The sequence below is a fragment of the Arachis hypogaea genome, chromosome 19 (genome assembly GCF_003086295.3).
Source record: "Arachis hypogaea cultivar Tifrunner chromosome 19, arahy.Tifrunner.gnm2.J5K5, whole genome shotgun sequence".
Classification (NCBI taxonomy): Eukaryota; Viridiplantae; Streptophyta; class Magnoliopsida; order Fabales; family Fabaceae; genus Arachis; species Arachis hypogaea.
The window spans coordinates 46,073,219-46,085,252 of record NC_092054.1 but is presented as its reverse complement, the minus strand read 5'-3'; positions in this window follow the sequence as shown (position 1 = coordinate 46,085,252).

The following is a 12,034-nucleotide window of genomic DNA, read 5'->3' as shown; positions in this document are numbered from 1 at the left end:
ATAAGCTTTCAATCAATACTCCTAAACCAGTTGGTTTTAAGGTATTAGGTGTTAAAGCACCCCTTAGGATTTACTTGCTCAAGCCTCTCTCTTTGACACACTTCGACCACAAGCATTTACTAGGATAATAACTCTTTGAGTTCTTGTTTCTTTCTTCTTTTCTGCCTAGTAATTGATGCTCAGAGCCTTGGGCCATGTTCTTTTTGTTTTTGTATTTTCTTTATTTTCTTTTGTTTTGTTTGCTACTTCTCGGATCAATAAATTTTTGAGAATCTCCACAATACTTCTTTGAACTTCATGTCCTGCCTATGAGCTCCCATGCAAGTTTTCATAAGCATGCAACCTCAATACATAATCATACAACTAGAACCACCACTTCTCCTAATCTTTTGCTTGCCTCAAAATTGTTTAATTCCTCAATCCTTCTTTCCAAAGAACTTTCATGTGATGCATTTTTGAAAAATTGAGTGCAAACAAGTTTTGGGGAGTATAGTGTTGTAAATGATCAAGCAATCTTGCTTATTGAATTGCAGAAAAACTATACTAGACAGAAGGGCAGATAGGGGTATATTATCACTTTCAATCACAGCAATATCTGCTAATGAACAATACAACCTTTTGGAGTTTACTTGCTGTCCTCTTTCTCATCATCATTGCTGGTTTTCACATTCCTCTTTCACCTCTTTGATTGATGATGCTAAGTCTTCCAAAAGTTTGTATGGTGCTCTGTAGTGATATTGAAAGTTGCTTGTTCCCCAAGCACTTAGAAACAATGATTAGCATGCATGATTTATTTGTGGGCCTTTGTACTTACTTTGGTGTGGGAACACCAAACTTAGTACCTTGCCAATGGTTATTGTTCATCAAACTAACCAGATGTGAAACTCTTTTTCTTTGCTAAAAGTAGTAAAACTGAAAACTAGGAAACAGCAAAAATAGTTAACTAGTTTATCTAAGTGCTTGAAGCTAGCATGATGCAGAAGATGAGAATATGTTTTATGATGAAATTTTGGTGTAACACCAAACTTAGAATCCTTCATTCTCCCTTAGATTGTTTTGGTGTGCAACACCAAACTTAGCTTCTTGCAATATAGATAAAACTAATTAACCTTTTTATTGAAATAGATATGAAAAGATGGTTACCTCCGGTTGGGTTGCCTCCCAACAAGCGCTCTTTTATTGTCACTAGCTTGACATCTTGCTCTTTGATTATGGAGGCTGGAAATCATAATGCCTCAGTTTTTCTCCTCTTGCTGTAGGATTCCTTTCCTCCATGACCTGCACAATCACAAACAATCCAAATGAAAATTGGATATTCTCATGCCAGAATGTAGTCAGAGGATTAGTTGACACAATGTGTCAAACAGTTAATAGGCTTTGAGAGAAAATCAGAAGGAAATTGCTTTTATTGTACAGAACAACAAGAAACAGACACAGAACCAGAAAAGCAATGTACTCTACTGAGAGAGCAAAGTTAGTGTTAGTTTAGGCAAAAATTCAAACAGTTAGTGGGTTAGTCAAAATTAGAGAAAAATAAAGAAAAAGTGCTTGATCTAGATCACCACCTCACTTAATCATTGTCAATCTATTTCAATCCCTCGCAACGGCGCCAAAAACTTGATGGGATAATTTGTGGAAAACGGATTTCCAAACACCCAAAACTCACCGGCAAGTATACCGGGTCGCATCAAGTAGTAAAACTCACGTGAGTGAGGTCGATCCCACAGGGATTGATGGATCAAGCAACTTTAGTGGGTGATTAGTTTAGTCAAGCTAACATTTAAGTGAGATTGGGTGAAATTGTAGCCAACAGAAAGTAAATGACAATGAATTTAAAGTTGCAGAGTGTAAATTGGCGAGTCAAGAAATGTAAATTGCAAGAATCTTAAATTGCAAGAAAAGTAAAATTGCATTAAATGTAAAGGGGAGTGGGTGCTGGAAATTAAAAGAAAGCAGTAGATCAAGTAACTGGAAAGTTGAATTGCAAGAAGAATAAAAGGAATTAGGATTTGGGATGCACAATTAAACAAGGAACTATGCAGAGCAATAAATCCGAGGAAGTAATAAAATGCAATAGATCTCAACAGAGAAGGAAAATTGCTTAAAAAAGCAAAACAGAAATATAACTCAATTGCAAAATCTAAATGAGAGATTGAAGATCTCAGGGGTTGGAAGAGACTAGAAAATAAATCTAGATCTCAAAGCCTTCCTTGATCCAACAAGAACAATTGCAAATTGAAAATGGAAAAGTAAATTGCAGAAGAAAAGAGAGCTGGAAGCAGTAGACAGAATTGAAATTTAAATTCTAGAATTATGCAGAAAGCAAACAAGAGATCTCAAGGTAACCAACAGAGAAATTAAAATGAAAACTCCAGATCTCAGGACCCAAGAGACTAGATAACCAAGTCTAGATCTCAACGCCTTCCTAGATCCAAATTTAGAATTCAATTGCAAGAAAAGTAAAGATCAAGCAGTAGAAGAAAGGAATTCAAATATTGATTTCTCAAAAAGTGCAGTAAATAAAACAGAGAGATCTCAGGGTGAGATTGAAACAGAATTCCTTCAATTCTCCAACACCCAAGATTCAAACAAAGAGTAAATGAAATTGAAAATAAGAAAACTAAGAGGAAGAGAATTCAATTCTCCTTCCCCAAGACTCAAAATCTCAAATTAACTCCTAACCAAAATCTCTCCCAAAATCACTTAGTAAAAACTAAAACGGAAAAGCTCTCTTTTAAAACTTAAATCCTAAGCTATTTATACACTTTCTTCAAATGGTCTTCAAGCCTTGAATTGGACCTTTGCTCTTGATGGAATTGGGTTGATAAGAGTCTCTGTTGATTGCTCTTGGAGTTGGAGAGAAACCCATTGTGAACCGGGTCAAGAATCATAAAAGTTTGAGTAAAAGTTTGAGGCAAACTTTTACTCAAACTTTTTATACCAGATGGCTTCACTTGCTGCTACCAACGTTTGGGCTAAAGTTTGAGGTCAAACTTTTGCTCAAACGTTGGTCCCCTTGTGTATATGTGTGGCGCCAACGTTTGCCAAAAAGCTTGAGGCAAACGTTGGCGCAAGCTTTTCTCCTCCAGGGTGTGCAAGTGTAGCGCCAACGTTTGCCAAAAAGTTTGAGGCAAACGTTCGCGCAAGCTTTTCTCCTACAGGGTGTAGGTTTTGTGATGCCAACGTTTGCCAAAAAGTTTGAGGCAAACGTTGGCTCAAGCTTTTTTCCCAAAAATTTGAGCTAAAGTTTGAGGCAAACTTTGGCTCAAGCTTTTTTCCTCTGGGGTGTTTTCAATTCTTCCAAAAGTTTGAGCTAAAGTTTGAGGCAAACTTTGGCTCAAGCTTTTTGTTCTCTCTTGCTCCTAGCCATTCCTTCTTTCTTCAACCTTCTTCAAAACTCTTTTCACCTATCATCAATCAATCAAAACAATCAAAGCTATGCCCCAAATCATGAGATTCTGTTTCTTTCATAATATATGACAATTATAGCATAAAATCTCATGAAAGTGCATGAATTCATCCATGGTTGATTGAATCAAAGGAAACATGGAAATCTACCCAATTGGCTTGCTTATGGCTTAAGAAAGTGCATAAAATCAATTGAAAACAAAAGAAAAAGGCTAGTGAAACTAGGTTAAGATGACTTGTCATCAGCTATCTTACTGAAGTCCTTGATAAAGCGCTGGTAGAAACCTGCATGACCAAGAAACGAACGGACTTCCCTCACGGAGGAGGGGTAAGGTAAACTAGAAATGACATCTACCTTTGCTGGATCTACAGAAATACCAGTATTAGAAACAAGTCCTAGAACAATACCTTGTTGTACCATAAAGTGACATTTTTCAAAATTTAATACAAGGTTTGAACTAACACACCTGTCTAATACTCTAGCTAAACTATCCAAGCAAAGGTTGAAAAAATCACCATATACACTAAAGTCATCCATGAAAACTTCCATACAATTCTCAATAAGATCTGAGAAAATACCCATCATGCACCTTTGGAAAGTAGCTGGTGCATTGCATAAGCCAAAAGGCATCATCTTGTATGCATACATTCCAAAGGGACATGTAAAAGTAGTCTTCTCCTGATCCTCAGGAGCTATATGGATTTGAAAGTAGCCTATATAACCATCTAAAAAGCAGTAGTGTGATTTACCTGACAAACGATCAAGAATCTGATCGATAAATGGCAGGGGGTAGTGATCCTTGCGAGTAGCCTGGTTGAGGCACCTGTAATCAATGCAAACTCTCCAGGCGTTCTGCACTCTAGTTGTCAAGAGCTCTCCATGCTCATTCTTCACTGTTGTGACACCAGACTTCTTGGGCACCACTTGTACTGGACTGAACCATTCACTGTCTGAGATGGGGTAGATGATATCAGATTCAAGCAGTCTGGTCACTTCCTTCTTGACAACTTCTAAGATGGTGGGGTTCAACCGCCTTTGAGGCTGACGAACGGGCTTTGCTCCCTCTTCTAAAAATATCCTGTGCTCACAAACTTGAGGGTTGATGCCCGCTATATCTGCCAAGCTCCACCCAATAGCCTTCTTGTGTCTTCTCAGCACACTAAGCATCCGCTCCTCCTGTTGGGAAGTGAGTTCCCTTGCAATGATAACTGGGAGCTTCTGATGATCCTCAAGGTAAGCATACTTGAGGTGGGGTAGAAGGGGCTTTAACTCCACTTTCTGTTCATGGCTAGGCACTTGATCATCTGGGGCTGGTGATGGTGGCAAGGTATCTTCAGTAAGCTCAAGGGGTGTCCCCACACTTGCCTCTTGCTCCATGTGCTTCTCTTCTACTTCTTTCTAGTGAACTGCAACTACAGTCTCATCAATGATGTCACATTGGAAGATGGAATGATCTTCCGGAGGGTGCTTCAATGCTTCATCCAAGTTGAAGCTCACTGCTCTGCCATCCATCTCAAAGGAGTAAGTTCCTGAGAATGCATCCAACTTGAACTTTGAAGTCTTCAGAAAAGCAGGATGGATGATGGTCTTCCTGAGTCATTAGGAGGCATCTCCAAAATATAGAAGTCAATAGAAAATGTGAGCCCCTTAATGCTAACCAGCACGTCCTTAGCAATTCCAACAACAGAGATAATATTTTTATCTGCCAAAACAAAATGTGCTGTCGACCTTTTTAAGGGAGGGAGCCTCAAAGCATCATATACAAATAATGGCATTATACTAACACACGCGCCTAAATCACACATGCAGTCAGAAAATTTCACACCATCTATAGTAATAGTAACCATGCATGGACCTGGGTCACTACATTTTTCAGGTATATCACCCACTAAAGTAGAAATGGAGCTACCTAGAGGAATAGTTTCTAATTCATTTATTTTATCTTTATGCATGCACAAATCTTTTAGAAACTTAGCATATTTATGTACCTACTGAATGACATCAAAAAGTTGAATGGTTACCTCAACCTTTTTAAATATTTCTACCATTCTAGGGTCTAGTTCCATCTGCTTTTTGGGCTTCCTAGCAAGGTGTGGAAATGGAATAGGAATGGCGCCACTTGCAGCTTCTACGTCCCTTGGTGCTGTTGAGCTGCTTCCTCATCAACCATGTCTTGTACTACATCTTCTTCTTCAGCATCCTCTACCTCTATAGTACTTTCAACTGGAGTGTCTTCTTTTAAGCTTGGCTCCGCATGACTCCTCTCTGGTAGTATAGTCCCGGACCTCAAAATAATGGCGTTGATTCCTCCCTTGGGGTTGGGTAAAGGCTGAGACGGAAGTGTACTGGAGCTTGCAGGTTGAGTGTTGGAGGTACTCGACGATCCCATCTGGGAGACGAGAGCTTGTATAGCAGAGGTCAGACCGGTAAGTGTGCTTTCCATGGTCTTTTGTTCTTGTGCAAGAGAGTGAAGCAACTCGTCATTGGGGGAGGAAGATGGGTAAGTGACTTGAGGGCCCAGCTGTTGGTTGTTTTGAGATCCCTGGGCTTGTCTTTGGTGAGGTGCCCGGTAAGGTAGGTTTTGGTTTTGCTGAGACCGGTTATGCTGATTGTTGTTGTTGTTTCACCTCTGATTCCCACTATTATCTCTGCCTCCTTGGTTGTAGTTGTCCCTCCAACTTTGGTTGGAGTTACCTCTCCACCCTTGGTTGGAGTTATCTTGCCAACCTTGGTTATAGTTTCCACCTTGGTTATAATTGCTGCCTTGTTGATAGTATCCTTGATTTGGGCGGTCATAGAAGTTGTGGGTAGCTGCCAAGGTGTTGTCTTCTTGTTAGAGCTGCGGGCATTCGTCAGTATAATGAGTATTGCATGCACATATTCTGCAAATTCTCTGAGGGGCCAACTGTTGATACTATTGTTGTGGGGGAGGCTGAGGTTGTTGTTGATTCAGCTGTATCTGCTTCAGTAGGTTGGTTGATGAGATATTTTGATGAGAAACGAATCTCTCACTAAACATCACAATCCAACCGGCAAGTGCACCGGGTCGTATCAAGTAATAAAAACTCACGGGAGTGAGGTCGATCCCACAGGGATTGAAGGATTGAGCAATTTTAGTTTAGTGGTTGATTTAGTCAAGCGAATCAAGTGTTGGTTGGGTGATTTGTGATTTGCAGAATGTAAATTGCATGAAATTAAAGAGAGCGGGAAAGTAAATTGCTGAAACTTAAAGAACAAGAAATTAAATGGCAGAAACTTAAAGTGCAAGAAATGTAAATTGCAGAAACTTAAAGTGCAAGAATTGTAAATTGCTTGGAATGTAAAGGGGATTGGGATGTGGATTTGCAGAATTTAAACAAGGAAAAACTAAATTGCATCAAACAGAAGAAGGAAAAGGGAATTGGGATTGAACCGGATCTTATAACAGCAAAGTGAATAAACAATGAAAGCATTAAACAGAGAATTGAAATGAGAATTCAGATCTCAGGACCCAGAGACTAGAAAACCAAGTCTAGATCTCAATGCCTTCCTAGATCCAACAAGAACAATAGCAATGGAATTGTAAATTGCAAAGAAAAGAGATGAAGAACAATGAACCGGAAATGAAATTCAATTAACAGTAAAGAAAGCAGAGAGATCCAAGATTGAGATTGAAACAGAATTTCTTCAATTCTCCAATCCAAGATCCAAGACAAATGTAAAATGAAATTGAAAGCAATGAAAGCAAGAAATTAAAGTGCACTCAAGTTCAAAAGCTCTCCGAAAACTATTATGAAAATTCTAAAAGGAAAGCTCTAAAGGAAAACTCTCCAGGAAAGCCCTCCCAATAAATTGAATTCTATCCTATTTATACACTTTCCAAAATGATCTTCAAGCCTTGAGTTGGGCCTTTGTCCTTGGTGGAATTGGGTTGAAAGAGGCCTTGGTTGATTGCTCTTTGAAGATTGAAGAAGAACCGAAGTGAACCAATTGAACCGGAAATGGAGTTAGCCAACGTTGGTCTTCAACGTTAGGGTCAAAGTTAGGGGTCTAACTTTGACCCTAACTTTTCATATCAGCAAACCACATCCTTCTGGTATGGACGTTGGCGCCAACGTTAGGGGTCTAACTTTGACCCTAACGTTGGCAATGCTTGGTGTGAGTGGCGCCAACGTTAGCCTCCAAGTTAGGGGTCTAACGTTGGCGCAAACGTTGGCCTTCCCCCTTTGTGATTTAAGTGCCAACGTTAGCCTCCAAGTTAGGGGGCTAACGTTGGCGCAAACGTTGGTAGCCCAGGGAGAAACTCTCAAGTTCCAACGTTAGCCTCCAAGTTAGGGGGCTAACGTTGGAGCTAACGTTGGCTACTTCCAAAGAGTGATTCACATGCCCAACGTTAGCCTCCAAGTTAGGGGGCTAACGTTGGGGCTAACTTCATGCAACCCGGTTCAATTTTCACTTATTCCATTGTCCTCTCTTCACTCCTAGCCATTCCTCTTTGCTTCAACCTTTCTCCAAGCCTTCTTCACCTATCATTGATCAACCAAACTAATCAAAGTTTTGCTCAAAATCATGAGGTATTCAATCTTCCACAATATGCAACAATTATAGCTTAAAACCTCATGAAATGGCATGAATTCACATATGGTTGGTTCAATCAAGGGAAACATGAAATTCTACTCAATTAGCTTGCTTGTAGCTTAAGAAAGTGCATAATTCTAATGAAAACAAAAGAAAAAGACTAGCTAAAATGGGCTAAGATGACTTGTCATCACAACACCAAACTTAAAGCTTGCTTGTCCCCAAGCAAGAAATGAATTATTAAGAGGAAAGAAAGAAATGGAAGAGGAAGTTCATGCTAGCAAAGTGTTATTGATAGTTCATGGGGTTTTATGTGGATATGCAAATGCTCACTTCTTATTGACTCCTAGGCCTAGAAAGTCTCCTTCAAGTTTCAAGTGACATACTGCTATGACCTCTCATTATTCCTTTACCCTTGGCTATTACTTTATTCAAAAGCTTTATTTGAGTGTCATGTGTAGCAAGTTCATTTTCTTTTTATACTTGACACATTATTCACCATAGACACTTGGCTCACATTCCTTCTTAAAACATTGATGCCCAGCACCTCTTTGGGCTACTAAATGCTTTGTAGTTAGGTTGCTCTTGATAGTGGATTTTCAGCTGATGATCCCGGGTTAGTTAACCCAAGTCACCAAGTGTTGAGGCACTCCTAAGAGCTTACTAATCCAAGCAGATCCTAGTACAAAAACATCACAGGCATATATTTCAGAGTTCAAGCTATTGGTGTCCAGCTTTGTTTCTTTTTGTTTTTCTTTTGTTTTGCCATTTTTTGGCTTTCTTTGTTCTTTCTTTCTTTTTGTTTTTCTTTCTAACCAAGGAATTCTATTCAATTGAGATTCATAGACAATAGGCCACTCTCTACTTAGAAGGAGATATCTTAGCTTTTTATTCACTAAAAGTGAGCTATTATACAATCACACACACACCACCACTTACTTTTATTCCACTTCTAACTAACAGAGACCATTTCACTTCACATTCAAACTGTTCTTTTATTAAATTAGAAGATGCAGGGGACAACACATACTTCTTGTCAAGTGAAAATGAACACACAAGCCAACATAAAAACCAGCCTACTAAAAAAAAAACAAAAACATAATTGATGCATACTACACTAACAGTTTCTGTTAAAATGGGCATATTCATACTTCCAAATTAGAGCAATTCAATACTGATGGAGTTAAGTGACAATACAACCTCTTGGTGGCTTCTTCTTCTTTCATCTCAGCTACTGGTGAGTAGTCCTCCCAGAAGAGTGATTGATTTTCTGCAGTGTTAATGGAAGTTGCTTGTTTCTCAAGCCCTTATGTGATTTGTTAGTGTGCAAGACTTTCTTGTAGGTGTTTGAACTTACTTTGGTGTGTGAACACCAAACTTAGTCTCTTGCCATGTTTCTTATCCATAACCATATGTGAAAGCCTAAATCTTTGCTAAAGGTAATAAAACTGAAAACTAGAAACAGACAATGCTTAAATGATTTGTTAGATTGCTTGGAGCTGGTAACTCTTTATATAGAAAGTGAGAATGTGCTTTTAAGTAAGATTTTTGGTGGAACACCAAACTTAGAATCCTTCATTCTCCCTTAATATGTTTTGGTGTGAAACACCAAACTTAGCTCCTTGCAATACATACCACTCATTTAACCTTTTTATTGAACTAACTATGAAAAGAAAAGTACCTCCGGTTGGGTTGCCTCCCAACAAGCGCTCTTTTATTGTCACTAGCTTGACATCTTTCAATTCTTTTTAAGAGGGTTGTAGGTGTTGAACCTCTTTTTCCTTAACCCATTGTCCTCCCAAGTACAACTTTGCTCTGTGACCATTCACAGTGAATTTATTCTTTGTTGCCTCATCTAGCAGTTCAATATTCCCATAGGGAAAAATCTTTGTCACCAAGTATGGGCCAGTCCACTTAGACTTCAGTTTGCCAGGGAAGATTTTAAGCCTTGAATTATACAGGAGTACTTGTTGTCCTGGCTTGAATTCCTTCTTTGTGATCTTCTTGTCATGCCACTTCTTAGCTTTCTCCTTGTATATCTTAGCATTTTCATAAGCTTCCAGTCTGAATTCATCCAGTTCATTTAGTTGTAACAACCTTTTTTCTCCTGCAGCTTGGGGATCAAGGTTGAGGAGTTTAGTGGCCCAAAAAGCTCTGTGTTCAAGCTCTACAGGGAGGTGGCAGGATTTGCCATATAATAGCTGAAAGGGTGACTTGCCAATAGGAGTTTTAAAAGCTGTCTTATACGCCCACAATGCATCCTCTAGCTTTCTAGCCCAATCTTTTCTTGTGATTCCCACTGTTTTCTCTAGGATCTTCTTTAATTCTCTATTTGCAAGTTCAGCTTGGCCGTTAGTCTGAGGATGGTAAGGTGTGGCTACTTTGTGAATTACTCCATATTTGTGAAGGAGTTTCTCCATTTGTTTGTTGCAAAAGTGACCACCACCATCACTGATAAGACCTTTGGGCACTCCAAACCTAGTGAAGATGTGCTTTTTGAGGAATTGGAGGACGATCTGTGCATCACAGGTGGTTGTGGCTATGGCTTCTACCCATTTTGAGACATATTCCACTGCTACCAGGATGTATCTAAAAGAATAGGAAGGAGGAAAAGGTCCCATGAAATCAATTCCCCACAGATCGAACAATTCTAATTCCAAGATAAAATTTTGAGGCATCTCATTCCTTCTTGTTAATCCTCCTGCTTTCTGGCATTCATTACATTGGTGTACATATTCTCTGGCATCTTTGAAAATAGTTGGCCAATAGAAGCCACTCTGCAGTATTTTTGCGGCTGTTTTTTCTGGGCCAAAGTGTCCACCATAAGCTGAACCATGACAATGCCACAAGATGTCCCTCACTTCACCTTCAGGAATACACCTCCTGATTACTCCATCAGAGCATCTCTTGAATAAGAAGGGTTCATCCCATAAAAATTTCCTTGCTTCTTTAATCAACTTCTTCACTTGTTGCTTAGAGAACTCTTGTGGTATCTTCCTTCCCACTTTGTAATTTGCTATGTCAGCAAACCAAGGTGCTTGCTGGATCTGCAGAAGGTGCTCATCTGGGAAGCTTTCATTTATGGGCTGGGATGCTTTTTGATTTGTTTCATGTGGTAGTCTTGACAGATGATCAGCGACCTGATTTTCAGTGCCCTTCCTATCTCTTATTTCAATGTCAAATTCTTGTAGGAGCAGTATCCACCTGATGAGTCTTGGTTTAGCATCCTGTTTTGACATCAAATACTTAAGTGCAGCATGATCAGTGTAAACTACAACCTTCGATCCTATCAGATATGATCTAAACTTATCAAATGCATAGACTACAGCTAGCAACTCTTTTTCTGTTGTAGTGTAATTTCTTTGGGCCTCATTCAACACTTTACTTGCATAATATATGACATGATGCAAATTCCCCTTCTTTTGCCCAAGTACAGCACCAATTGCAATATCACTTGCATCACACATGAGTTCAAAAGGTAATCCCCAATCTGGGGGTGTGATTATTGGTGCTGTTGTGAGTTTATTTTTTAAAGTTTCAAATGCATGCTGACAGTTTTCATAAAAAACAAAAGGGTTATCAAGCATTAACAGATTACTTAAAGGTTTGGCTATTTTTGAAAAGTCCTTGATAAACCTTCTGTAAAATCCGGCATGCCCCAAGAAACTTCTAACAGATTTCACATTAATTGGTGGAGGGAGTTTTTCTATAATCTCAACCTTTGCCTTATCAACCTCTATCCCTTTTTTTGAGACTTTATGGCCAAGAACAATTCCTTCGGGTACCATAAAATGGCATTTCTCCCAGTTTAAAACCAAATTAGTTTCTTGGCACCGTTTCAAGACAAGAGTTAAATGGTTTAGGCAAGCATTGAAATTATCACCAAAAACGGAGAAGTCATCCATGAAGACTTCTAAAAATTTTTCGACCATATCAGAAAAAATGGAGAGCATACACCTTTGAAATGTGGCAGGGGCGTTGCAGAGCCCAAAAGGCATCCTCCTATACGCAAAAACTCCAAATGGACATGTGAAGGCAGTTTTCTCTTGGTCCTTGGGGTCTACCACG